Genomic DNA, 12,004 nt, shown 5'->3' on the forward strand with positions numbered 1-12,004 from the left:
GCCTTGTATTTTCGGTTTGTAACCTTAACTCGAATGGATGTTAAAAAGGAATAATTAAAGAAAAAAATAACAAATTATCATTCAAAAATTCAATAATAATAATAATAACGACTAGTTGCAAAACAACAGCAATAACAATCATATTATGTTACAGGTGTTAAAAAATTGGAGCGATCTACAGCTTTTTGTTTTTCATCTTGGTTAACAATCCATTTATATGTTTAATCAGGTATCTGGCGTATTAGCAAGAAATACTTTTATAAAAAATTGAAAAGCTACGTAAATTAGAACAAAGAAACAAACTATAAGATGGGTTTAGAAAGAATTCTCGATACCTCCCATGTACGTTTTGGTTTTTATAAAAAAAATGCATAACAATATTTCTGTAAATAACATATTCGTCTGTGTGTTAATCCAGAAAATTTTTTGAAATATGGTTGAAATATTCCGAAAAGCTATAAAATGTTATTAATTTTTATTCTATAACACATAGGCTTATAAGAAAAGCGTTTTCCTTTAACATTAGAACTATCACCTTGATACTTTTTAGTTTTCGATCCTTAAAAAAACGGTCATAAAGCATGTAATGTTCCAAAACTTACTGTTGGTACCTATTTCTATGACAAGTTCTACTTTAAGAACCTTTAGGTTAAGAAACACTATGAAGTGTAACGAGTAAGAAAATTATATTTATCTATGACCGAATCTTTTATGCCGACCACTTTTATCTTAAAATAAAAGAAAATTATTTCGATACTTTGTTACATTGGTTGGGCGTGGTAAATTTATTGCAGTTTTTTATAGATACTATAGAATCACTTAGAGCATGTTTATGGAAATGTTTATTGTTTTGTAGGATATGTGTAGTAAGCAAAGAACCTCACTTTTTTGATATTGAAAACTGAGTTCTTAACTTAAGTTATTTTGTGACCATGTACTTTGAGTGGTGTCGTTCATTTTTAATAAGGAGTTTCCCGCAAGAATTTCTAATGTTTTTTTCAAATTTAAAGCCGACTTCATCGACTTCACTGTTGCGGGCAATAGAATTTTTACCGCAGACATTATAAGGGCGGGGAGATGAACATGCTTACATACATTCAGAATTTGATATGAATATAATAAGTCAATCGGACTTTCCTGAGAAAACGTTTGTGTAACCGCTATTCGGAATGTAGACTAGGAGCAATTCACGTTAATTTATGCGCCCGTATGTGATGATAAAAAAATTTGGATGAATTATAAACCTTGTCAACGCATGTACTGCTCCATTAGTGCATGTTAGATTTTGAGGTTTGAACTATTAGTAGAAGCAAAGAAAAATGAGCTCCTTTGTTTATATATATTATTTATAGAACCATGAAAAAAACTAATTATATATTTTAAACTCTTCGCAATTCCTTTGAAAAAATGGCTAAATTAATCACGAAAATGTTGGGAAAATGTGTCGAATAAATGGGCCACATTGAGGTTATTTCCTGTGCTCGCCAAATTCATCATCAACTTGGTTCAGCGACTGAACTTATCGGTCTTAGTGGGCCTCAGTCGAGCTAAAAGTGTTTTAAATGCCAAAATCTTCGCAAAAAAAAGAAGCACAACACCCTTTACTATGCTACACTGGCAAACAAATTCATTCTGTCCAAAAATTTGCAACACCTACAAGAGAGCTTCAGAAACCTTCTGATGTACGTCTTGATCAACTCAAAATATTGATGATAATTTAATATACAAAAAAAAAATAATATCCATGTTGTGTGGATAAACATACAGTACCTGCAAAAAATGAAAAAAGCGGCTACGCTTATTCAATATTGTAAAGTATTTAAATTTAATTTTTTCATTTCTTTAAGATTTCATGATTCTCTGAAAGGCGAATTTCTCGAGATAAATTGATTTGCTACTAAAATATATAGAAGGAGGAGAAGAATATTTTATAATCTAAAAGTAAGAAGAGTTACATACGCATTCAATATTTTCACTTCATATATACCGATATTTAATGTTAAGGAGCGTGCATTCTTTCAAGATTTCCATATGCAATTTTAACTGAGATCAAGTTCAAAAACGGGCAAGATGCGCCTATCGGCACGAACACAAAAGCAGAAAAAAACTTTAACAAAAAACTGTAACAGGAATAGTGTCGACGTATTCGCGAATCGGTGTAATCGGTGCAACATGCCAATTTGCGTCTACTTTTATACAGTGAACATTCGCATTTTTGAAAAAGTAACGCAATTTTTCTTATTATCTGTTTTTGTTCTCTACCCATTAATGAAAGATCGGTATGAGAATTTTGAGAAAGAGTGGGAGAGAATGTTGTCAAAAACTTAGCAATACTCATAAAGTGGCTTAAGAGAAGCTATATATATTCATCTATCCGTCTGTGTAATGTCTACGCTAGACATTCTTCCGGGAGCGAAAATGTATACATTGGCTTCAAATTTGACATTGGAATTTCTTAGACGCAGGTTGGTATGTAAAAGTGGTCTAAATCTGTTGAAAGAAACACCTACAGTAACATAAAAATTGAAAGCAGCTTTATTTTTAAAAGCAAAAGAAAAACCAAATATGTTCTGTGCTCATTACCGAAAGTTACAGCAAATAAAACTATACAAAATTTCCGCGCCTATTCCATACTATCTTACAGCAGATATGCTATGAAATGAAAAAAAAATCACTTGTGCCAATTCAATACCATAGAGTTCCAAAATGTACTTTTTTCATTCTTGTTTTTAATCTTTTTCTTTTTTTTTTTTGTTGAGATAAAACGAGTGGGAATAAAAGTTTCGGCAGCATTTGAATGTAATTTTCTTGCCTTTTCCAAAATATTATTGATCATTTCATAAAATTGCTGGAAAATTTGTCATAAAAATTGCCTGCATTTACAAAATATCTCTATCGTTTTGCCTTTTACTAGTTACAGTTATTCTACCATACGGAATAACCGAATTATTTGCTAACAATTGCTAACAATTGATAAAAGAAATATTGAAAAATCATTTTATAGGCTCCGCTTTTTTTCACTTTCAAATCAAAGGGTATATACATTGCCATGGACTCTTATCATATAACATAGGCAGACAACTTGACTATGTTGACAGTTTGAAGGCGATTGCAACTCTTTGTTCCTTGGTTTTCCTGAAGAGAATTTTACTAAAGAAAAGTGTGTTGTTTTTGGGAAGAATGTGTCATCCGTATAAAAATGTATGTTTTCGAGATTTATGTGCGTTTGTTGTTTACAGTTCACACAGAATTAAATTTTCTGTAAAAAAGTAAAAAAAAATGTTTACCTTTCACTTTTTTTGTGGAACTGTGCAGACGCGTTCAGGAACTGATTTTTCATAATGTTAAGGTTGGCTTATTACAAAGAATTTATTAAATTTGTTCCTCAGAATCAACGTAATAAACTAAAAATTTTATTACTTCATTTATAATTTGTAATTCAATTAGGGCAGATTAAAAATTCGTTCCAATAAGAAAACCGAATATTCGGCTATCTGAATATTTTTATCTTTATATTCATATACGTATTATCTATATGCTGGTTTATTATTAGTAATATATTTGGTCATTTTATAATCGGCCCTTTTTAAAGTACAGAAACAATTAAATTTTACTATAAATAGTAAAATTTTTGGACATCAAACTCTTTCAATTCAATCCTACAATGACGTCTTTCTTCGCAAGACGCTCTCCATTTGACTGCATGAGTTTATTATTTTTTTTTTATAATAATTGCCATTTTTATTTTTTTACCCACTACCGAAGAATATGGATATATTTAATTTCTTATAATGTCTGCAACCCTCAAAAGGAATGTTCAGAGACCCTATAAAGTAAATATATTCTTGATCACTGCGATGTTCTGAATCGAGTAAGCCACGTCTGTCCGTCGTTTTGTCATAACGTTTGCAACGCTCAAAAGGAAGTACAAGAGATCCTATAAAGCATATGTATTCTTGATGAGTATCAAACTCTGTGTCGATTAAGCTATGTCTGTCGGTCTGTGTGCTGTGTGGTGTGTGTCATTGACTTTCTCCTAGTCGCAAAAATTAAGAGATCGCCTTCCAATTGGGTAGAAAAATTGAAAGTTTCTGCACGCAGGTCGGTATTGAAAATAGACCAAATTAGTCGGAAAACACGGTCGCAGTAAGCGATGAACTGAACCCAACTCAGTGTCGCTACGCAATAATATGGTGACTTTTTGGTTATTACTTACGAATTATGAGATTTGGATGAATGCAATTTTCCACATTTACTTTACTGAAAACTCTACTATTTATATGCAAATATGAAAAATAGGCCATGCGCCCATAAAGTTGTAAGCGATTAAATTTCGTTTTGTTATCACTTTTTTGAGGTTTTATGCTTCTGAATCATAAAGCAAACAAGACAAAATATTTAAAATTAATTTGTACTTTCTTCAAATGAAGGTCTGCCTAAGAAGGCGGTGGATTAATTTATTCTTATCAATACCGCCGATATGGATATCAAATAAAAAAACTTGGAGAGTGGAATGCGGAAGCCTAAGTGCGTTAATTGCAAATTCTTTATGGTGCACGTTTTATATATAGAATTTTGGGGCGCTTAGAAAAAAACGATTTCTTAGGCATTATAATCGTAAGTGCCCCAAGTTTTTGTGTAAAGTCATTATTAAGGTGGTCGAAATAAATTTTAATGGTGGTGGGTATGCGAGATTCGGCCCAAGCCGAATACAACCTTTTCACTTGTTAAAATTAATGTGTGTTAAGCAAGCAGCCGCTTACAGAACAATATTTAAGAAAAAAACTATGAAAAATTAATATTTAATCGTAATAATTGTTCTTCCGAATCTTTGGCTTTCTATCTACTACCAAAATACACAAGTTGACAATATGCGTGAGCTACAGAGTAAAAAATTTAAACTAAACACTTTCATTGTCAACGTCAAGGCTCTGGCTAAGATTCTCGCGCTCTAAGGTCAAATCTTCTTCATAAGGCAATTGTCGACATTATAAAGAGAACGTTCCATACGAAAGAATTGTTCAGATCGGATGCTGCTTAAAGATTAGCTCTATTCACCTGATTTATTATCTCCTCACTATTAGCAATGCATATTAATTGGCACTTATTCTACAATTGACTTGAGTAGTTTTAATTAAAGAAAACCTCTATCAATTACTGCATAAAAAAAAATCAAGACAATAAAACCGTTTAATTCCCACACACTAAGTTTTCTGTGTCTCTATAAAATATGACTGGGCCATATTCCTAGAAAAATCGGGTATTTTCATTAACATTGAAATGTTAACGATGTGTTTCTTCCTTTCCTCGACCAGTTAATGCTGACGTTGGCCAAATCGCGCATTAATTGACATCATTTGATAACTATTAGTAGGCAATAGTCCAAACACTCAAAGCAGTTGATTATTTTGATACATAATATTTACACGTAGGCTTTACATATAATTTTGATCTGCATCGTAGTCCGTTTGAGTTACACATATAAATTTTTCCTTCCATTTAATCGTAAAAAGTAATTCGCAAAAAAGTAAAAACTTTTCTAAAAAGCTAATACCAAACAAATCGTAATTTAACCAAATCGTTCTCCATATGTCAAAAACTAACGTGACCTTGGAATTTCGCAGCAAATAGATGCAGCGTTAACTTAAAGCATACACCGACTATCGAACTCGTTTACAAAGTATTTAGAACCTGTAGATCATAACCCGGACTTTCGTATAATGACTTTTCTTACATGACATTATCTCATTTCACTAAATTTTTCGCATTTGAATTTTTCTATTATTTGTTTATTATTTCCTTTTAATGGCGCTTTATTTATGCTTTCTCGTCTGTCTAGATTGTATTTTAAAGAGCAAAAAAAATATTTCATAAATAAACATTAAGATAAATCAAAATAAATCAGATCATATAATTTTAGCGTAGACTTATTATTGCTGCGCCTACAAAACAAAAAAATTGTATACATAAATCAAAGCGCTTTCATACACGTCCACATGAACTACTTGATATAACACAAGAAATTGATATTTGTTTAAGTACAAAGTACGAAGTTATTTGTTAAAGTACATTGCGAAGGGATATAAAGAGGGATTGCCATCCAATTGACAGATCGTCAGCCAATTGTAATTAAAGAGACATCGTTATCATAAGAGGCAGGCGGTGGCGTAAAATTCTTCTAAAAATACCCGTACGCTTGCATAACACGAAGACATCTCCTTTTATATGTACCTATATATATATATGCGAATAAATTAAAAGCATGACATATAGTACTATTAAGCCACACTCTCTGTTTCGTTGCTCATGGTCTTCATAGAGAGCAACAGAGATTCCACAATTCGAAGCAGTGTTTCAAAGTTGAAAACATGCATTTCATAAAGTAGTGTAAATACGTCTACATTTGTACGTACGTCTGTGCAAAATATATGGTTTAGGTCGACCCGTATGTACGGCTTACGGATGCCGGTACATTGTGGATTGCCTTGCATCCATATGTATTTATGCAAGTGTGTATGCACTAATGGTTTTTTTCATATATCGTAGGGGGAGAATACGTTAGCTTTGTTATTTCGCTTTGTAATGTCTATATAAAATATAAATATTCTTGTTCGATGTAAGAGTTAAGTCAATATGTATATATTTCTTCATAAATACATTCATTCATTGCGTGCATGGGATCGTGTGCGATCGTGTCCGTTAATTCGATCAAAAATTTTAGGTAAATGATGATTGAAAAGTTAACTTCAATATTGAAAATCAACCACTGAAACAGTAGTTTTGTTTTTTTCAAGGGCGTCTTTCACCGAGTTTTCATTTCAATAAATAAGTCGATTCTTTCGTTTACTTCAACGAAAAATTTATCACAAGTAAATAATGCCTTTTTATAAATTTTACTTATGTATATCTGTATCTATAGAGTGTGTATAACTCCCTATGGGAATTACAAAAAGCGTGTTCTGCAGCTGTTGTATTCCGGTTTGTGCATGTGTTAAAGGCAGGAAGTATTGTACGCTATTTCTATTACATTGTATTTGTGTTTATTATGTGGGCAATCCGCACAGCGGCCTGACAGATTTATTGTGCTCGCCCATTCCCTTAACCCTTTAGTATTAGAATTCCTATGTATTTTGCCAACTTCTTCGGTTTGGAGCATCCTACTGCGTCTGACTTTATGCCTGGCATCTGATTACGTTTAGGGCCGCATATTTACACAGAATGTGATGGCACGTTTGGAGAGTTAAGTAAATGTCGAAATTATTGAAGAAACTTTGGACAATGTACGGAATTTATACATTTTTTGGACATTTAAGGGTTTCAACATACATCTTTCTTGAGGGATTTTGCCTTTTTAATTGCGAAAAGCCAAAAAGGTTTCGTAAGGATATAAGCTATATGGGGCAGAATATACTGAAAGAAGGCGTGTGTCGCGAGTAGTTAAGGGTATGAAGATAAATTCGAATTTAATTACTAAAGACACCTACCATTTCTATTAACATTCCTCTGTTAACGACTTAACAGAGCTCATATTAAATAATTACAATTGAGATATAGTTGGTTTAAAAGCCTAGTCCGTCGATATTAAAAAAAAGAAAATATTTTTGTGGACATTTCATGAATCCATATAAAACTACCTTTCAAACAAACTTAACAAAGTCAAATTCTGCTTATGGGAACTATTATTAATGGTATTTGAAATTTGGTACGTTAGCGAAAAATGCATATGGAAAAAACACCCAAATATGACACTCTAGTACGGCCAAACTAGAAAATGTCGCCTATATTCACCTATATCACGTGAATCTATATAAAAGCACCTATCGAATGGGCAAAAAAAATTCACACTTTGCTTTCAGAAACTATTTTTACCGATTTTTTGAAATTTGCTATGTTAGCGAAACATGGATATGGAAGAACACCCAAATTTGACACTCTAGTGCCGCCTATATTCACCTATATCATGTGAACCTATATAAAAACGCCTGCCCAATCAGCAAAAAAAATAAAAAACTTTTCTTTTGGGAACTGTTTTAAACGATCTTTTGAAATTTGATATGTTAGCGAAAAATGGTTGTGAGTATAGTATAGCATATATATATATACTAGTATAGTAAAGTATAGTACTAGTATAGTATACTCTAGTATACTACACTATATTCTAGGACAAAAAAAAACTATACTGTAGTGCAGTCTATTCTAATAAGAAATACCCCATACTGCAGTGTAGTATAAAGTAGTACAAAATACGCAATACTGTAGTAAACTACACACACTAGTACACTTCACACACTACAGTACAGTTTTCAGTACAAAGTACACTAGAACTAAGTACTGTAGAACTGAGTTGTCATACCATGTATATTAATTAGCTGTGACCTTATTTTTAAAACTAAATACTCGATGAAGGATAGCAGGGATTTGGTTTTCGAAGGTTTAGGAATTTTTTTAAAATTGTTTTTATTTATTTACATAAGTACAGCTCGAGTGCGTTGAATCCTTATGAAAATTTAGTCGTGTCCATCTGCCCCATTGTGGAAACTCGCAACAGCACAATAATAAAGATAGAAAATTGGAATTTGATACATGTACACAGGACTCTTAGATCCATTTTACAGACCCCAGGCGTTTTCCTCCCTTCACTTATCTGAAGACACAAATAAGTCATGATAATAATAAACCCTCTCTACAGGGAAAATCAGACACAATGTTTACATTTATATTTATTAATAAAATAAAATTTAGGAACGAGTATAATCCTTCCACGCCCCTAATTGCCAGATACAATTGTTTGAGGTAAAGGATAACTATTGAAGATTCGTTCTAAAGTGAATGGATGAAGTCTAGTCTTTCTTTATGTTTGATTGCGTGGATGGCTGTACGTTGTGCGGTTATTTCTTTCCTTTTTGGTTTTCTTTTTTTTTGCCTACCTCGTTTATAAAAAATCTGTTGGTGTTGTTTTATTCGTCATTTTGTTTGACTTTCAGTTTTTATTTGTGTGTAATTAAAATTTTTTTTTCCTTTCTCATCTCGCCCGTCTATCTCTTTTTATTCCTCCTTTCGTTTGGATTGGAGTCTGTAGTGTAGTGTCAATGAGCTTATTTTACTACAATAATCCGTTGTAAAATACATTCGTGTGTCTATATAAGCCATGCATGGAATTCTGTATTCATGCTTATGATATGTAATGTCCTTAAGTTTTTTTCATTTTTTTGTTTTATTTTTTTATATTTTTTCGGTATGCTTCACGCATTCAAAGAAGGAGAGAGAACTTTGCACCACCTCTGCATAAAAATTTTGTTATGCTATAGTTGTGTACTGCTGTTGCTATTGCTTTTGTTTGTTATCCATTTCGATGTTGTTGTTTATGCTCTAGCATTATAACGCCTGTTGTGTAATGTTGGCGTTAACAACGGCAAAACGCATCATGTCCGCTCTAAATTTGTTGCATGATTTTCGTGCTTCACAACAAACAAACTCTTGTCTGTTCTTCTCGTCCTTGTGCTGTGTTCTGCATTTCCTTGTGTTGAAAAAAATTTCTTGCGTCATATTGCTGCTTTTGTTTTCTTGGCAACATTGATTTTGCGTGGTTTTCGTCTGTTGAGTTCATTCACTATGTGTTAATGCTGTAGCATTAATTTTTTTTTTTTTTACATATTTAACTCTTCTATAATAACCACCCTGGAAGATATGCAATAACTTTGTATGTTAAATTATTGTAATCCAGAAAGTAAAGGGCACACCATCAGCTGTCGGCTATCCACTCAATGACATGTTTTCTAAGGTTTGTGCAATGAATTCTTTTTACGCCATACATCAGTCTTGTGTTGTGATACGCTGAAGCGTTTAAGATAGCCCCACTTTTTACTATATCGATCGATTTAGAAAAACATTCTACGCTTGCCTGTCCGTCTGATGTCTGTTTATGAAAATTTGTGTTCAAGCTACATGTTGTAATTTTTGAGATATTCAGGTGCAATTTGGTACATGTTAGTGTACCACAAGCGCTATTGAAAATGGTTTGAATCGGTCTACTTTTTCGACGTCTCTTCATGTAACACACCATTTTGTAATTGTCGAAATTTCTCGACAAACATAGTTAAGTTAAAGTTCGGCATTCTAAATTGGTATGAAAACTTTTGACTGGATGGGGAGATTTTTAAATCCCTTCTTATATAACGAAAACTGAAATTCATATGAAAAAAAGTCTAATTTTCAATGCTTCATAATGTGAATCAGATCATAATAGTAATTCAAGATAAAAAATGAACTGTATCAAATTTGGACCATCTCGGCCCGTATTTTGGATCCTAACCTAACAAGAGTTTTCATGAAAAAAGTGTCAGTTTTAAAACGTGGTGATGGAAATTGACCCATAATAGTAATTTCATATGAAGTTAAGAATTGCGTTACACAATACGGTGTAGGGTATTTACTGGTCGGCCATATTTAATTATGACTGGAGTATAACAACACAAAGTATTTAAATAACTATCCATTAGTAAATATGAACAAATTTTTAATAAGAGTGTCTCGGGAATTATTCGTGGAGCATATTAATATGTTTGACCAATTCGTACTACAGAACACTTGACCATAACTGCGAGCCAAACTGTGCATAAAAGTGTAACCCCATGCTTTGTTGAAAGTCATTCAAAAAGTATAAAGACTTAACGACAAATCCTAGCATTTATACAAATCATTTAGTAAGTTAAGTGTTCGATATACTCGAAAAAGAATAAGAGCAAGAATAATATTTTCAGCTTTCAAAACATAAACCCGTTAGAATTTAAAAATCAACAGCGATGTAGAGCCGATACCGGCAAATATGTTTTTCAAGTTTGATAATTTAGTGAAAACGGGCGATATCCTTTGCACAGTTGATAGAATAATTTTACCAAGCACTGAAGCGAATATGTCAATATATTTTTAAATTGCTTATGCAAAAAGTTATTGAAAATATTGATTTCGACCATTGAATCAAGAGGAGTTTTAACCATTTCAAGAGCTTAAGAATTCTCAAATTAATGCGAGAAATTTGAATTTCCTTTTAAATGGAAATGTTCAATATTTGCTGTCAATTTAATAACAATTTTAGAATCTCTCAGGCAAGATATCGACCAATTTTTTTATTATTATTATTATGACCAATCGCTCAGGGAATATATCCTATGCATGCAATATGGCGACAGTGAGAAAGAAGTGAAAAAAGGGAAAGAACTTTCGGTGGAACTGTTATTGCTTAATTTACTTATAATTTACTTATATATAAAAACATTAATTAATTTGATATAAATGTACTCCAAAGTTCTATTCGCGTGCGATATCTTGTGGAGAGCTTAATTTTCTTCATGTACGTGCAATGACTTATGTTCAAAATATAAAAAAAACCAAGGTTCTCTTTTCCATTTGTAAAGAATTTAAATTTCGACCAGATATTTCATTCCCAATTATGCTTCATACATTATTAAGCGAAGGGTATCCAAAAATCAACTTAACATATAGAAAATAAATCTGTTTTATCATTTTTCTTCTTCATTTTTATTTTCATATTTTTGTGTGCGGTTTTTTCCTGATTTTCTTCTGCAATGCGCCTTTAGATTTTTGATGTAATTTGATCTGTATTTCTCATTCAGGCTCATTTACTTCACATACTTAGCTTTTCAATGAATTAGTTTACTGGCGTCTTGTCGTTCGTCGATGGAATGATGCATCGTTGTGATGGACATGGATATTGTCGAATAGCGTCGATATTTTATTAGCATGTTAAAACAATACAAAGATAATTTCTAATTTACTAATGTGTGTGTTTTCCAACTGATGGTATGTCGCTATCAACCGTAAAAAGATTTTATAGGCGATTAACGTAATAGACGATAGCGTGCACAATATGAAATATTTTTTTTTTCTCTTTTTTATATATTTAGATAATTATTTTGATTGGCGTTCATTATGAACGGTTGATCTAAATTGTTGTAATAGAATGCGTATTGTAATGAGAGATATT

The sequence above is a fragment of the Glossina fuscipes genome, unplaced genomic scaffold, assembly GCF_014805625.2.
Source record: "Glossina fuscipes isolate IAEA_lab_2018 unplaced genomic scaffold, Yale_Gfus_2 61, whole genome shotgun sequence".
NCBI classification, from domain to species: Eukaryota; Metazoa; Arthropoda; class Insecta; order Diptera; family Glossinidae; genus Glossina; species Glossina fuscipes.